The sequence below is a fragment of the Erythrolamprus reginae genome, chromosome 4 (genome assembly GCF_031021105.1).
Source record: "Erythrolamprus reginae isolate rEryReg1 chromosome 4, rEryReg1.hap1, whole genome shotgun sequence".
Taxonomy (NCBI): domain Eukaryota; kingdom Metazoa; phylum Chordata; class Lepidosauria; order Squamata; family Dipsadidae; genus Erythrolamprus; species Erythrolamprus reginae.
The window spans coordinates 98,322,624-98,325,137 of NC_091953.1; positions in this window are offsets into that span (position 1 = coordinate 98,322,624).

Below are 2,514 nucleotides of genomic sequence, written 5' to 3' on the forward strand. Positions count from 1 at the left end.
TAGATCTTTAGTTCTTTCCATCTTTACATACCAAGATAATATTTTTATAAACATTAAAGAAATAACAGAGTATTAGAGAAAATCTGAAAGGTCAGGATCAGGACTCTAAAACACACATATTGCTTTGCTAATGTAATTATTAATAGTTAATAATTAATTAATTATTAGAAATTCTGCAACAGCACAGGATACCATAGGGGCAAACAACATAAATAAATATTAACTGTAGATTGCAAGCTAGCCACAAGGAAATTAGTTAAGGTTTTAAGATAATGGCTATGATAAAATAACAATTTCAGAAACATTATCATATTCTTTCCACACTAGTTATGTATGATGGGATGAGGATGAAATTGGAATGAGGATGAGAGAGAGTGTGGACTGACACCCCTCCCCAAGAGAGACAGAAGCAGCTGGTGCCACTAAGGCTGGCGGGTGAAGGCTGGTGGAAGTGATACCAGCAAACAGCCTCAGAACAGCTTTAGTAGAGAGCCTCAAAACAGCAAGTATAGAGCCACAGAACACCTGTGCAGGCAGGGTGAACTAAGAGGAGATTGTTCTCTGTTTCTTGCCAGCGAGTGAGAGCAGCTGGCCAGAGCAGTGATACCTCAGGAGAGGACTCCCTCAGTGTTCATCACAGGGTAAAATATCTGGAAAGAAGAAGACCATCACTAAGATAAGATCATAATTAGAATCTAACATGAATTACTGTTAGCCTGTGTGTGACAACAGGGAAGGCTCTGATAGATGCTCTGCATCAGAAGCAGAGATAGAGCCAGGGCCATCCAACATTTCCCAGCAGAGTCAGAGATAAGTGAGGAAGAAGAACAGCTGGGGCCTGTTCCAGACATAGGTATGCAGGGAGTTGTCAGGAGAGAAGAACAACTGAGGTACAGGGGCTGACTTGGGAAAAAAGGCACATGTGGGTGCTAAAGAGTCCCTCCTTGGCTAGAGAACAAATAGAAGCAAAAGAGGGGGGGGGTGTTCAGTATTTCATTAGGAAATTTTCCTTATCGTGGTTTGTGCCTCAGAGACTTCTTGCCAGGGTTTAATTTATAGCTTTTTGCTTGGTAATTTTTATTTTATTATTTTATTTATTAGATTTGTATGCTGCTCCTCTCCGTAGACTCGGGGCGGGTCACAACAATAACAATAACAATGTAAGAACAAATCTAATAATTTAAAAAACACTAAAAAACCCATTATTGAAAGCAAACATACACAAAAACATACCATGTATAAACTGTATAGGCCCGGTGGAGATGTCTCAGTTCCCCCATGCCTGACGGCAGAGATGGGTGTTAAGAACTTTACAAAAGGCAAGGAGGGTGGGGGCAGTTCTAATCTCCGGGGGAGCTGGTTCCAGAGGGTCAGGGCCGCCGCAGAGAAGGCTCTTCTCCTGAGTCCCGCCAAACGACATTGTTTAGTCGATGGGACCCGGAGAAGGCCAACTCTGGGGAACATAACCAGTCGCTGGGATTCATGTGGCAGAAGGTATTCTGGTCCGATGCCATGAAGGGCTTTATATTATCCAAGGACTGATAAGATCTGTTATTGCAATTAATCCTTGGAAGGATTATTGCCTGGGTTTTTCTGTGTGGGAATGCCATGAATTCACAGTAGTTAAACAAAGAGGATTTTTTTCAGGACAAGGAGTCTGTTTCTTGATTCTGTTAAGGCTGGGTCAGAACGCAAACTAATATCATACCAAAATTCTTTTTTTTTTGTAGTGAAAACAAATGTTTTCCTAAAATAATCTGTTTATTGCCACCATTCATTCTGACATCTTTAATGAAGAGCTTGCAGGATAAGAACTGGCTTGGAAGGACTTCTGCTTGATGTCATAGAAAGAATTGGATACATGGAGTGGGTCTCCAGACTCCTGTGCCAGGTTCTTCCTGTTGGTGGTCTCCAAAATGAGCGAAAGCTACCCTGTAGGAGTGGTGAAGTGAAAAGGGGAACCCTGTGAGATTGCAGAGAACTGTAGCTCTCCTGTCTGACCTGAGGCTCTATTTCCCTCTCAGCCAAGGGGAGGAGAAGAGGCAGTCTAAAGATGGCTGTCACAAGTCAGGGACAACTGGGGAACAACTAAGACTGGTCCTAAAGTGAAGTACGTGAACAGTGACTGGAACTGGGGTAGATGATTTCTTTTTGCTTATAACCTTGAGAAAGAACTTTGAATTTTTTGCTTGCAATTATCTTTTTAAGTGGTGACTGAGCATTTTGAGGAAAATACCAGACTGGAAGAAAAAGATGTAAAGAGAAAAATAATATTTTTAAATATACAGAAAATTGGACTCTTAAACTGGGAAGACATAATGGCGAGTCATTTTAAAATGCTGGAATCATAACAAGTTTATCCTGCTTTTATAACTGAATCATAACTTAAAATAATCATTGACTAGTAGTGATACTGAAATTTTGGTGGAGAGTGCCATCTGCTGATGAAAGGGAAAAATAAAAGTCTGGGACAACTTATATTTATTTATTTATTATTGAATTTATATGGCACTT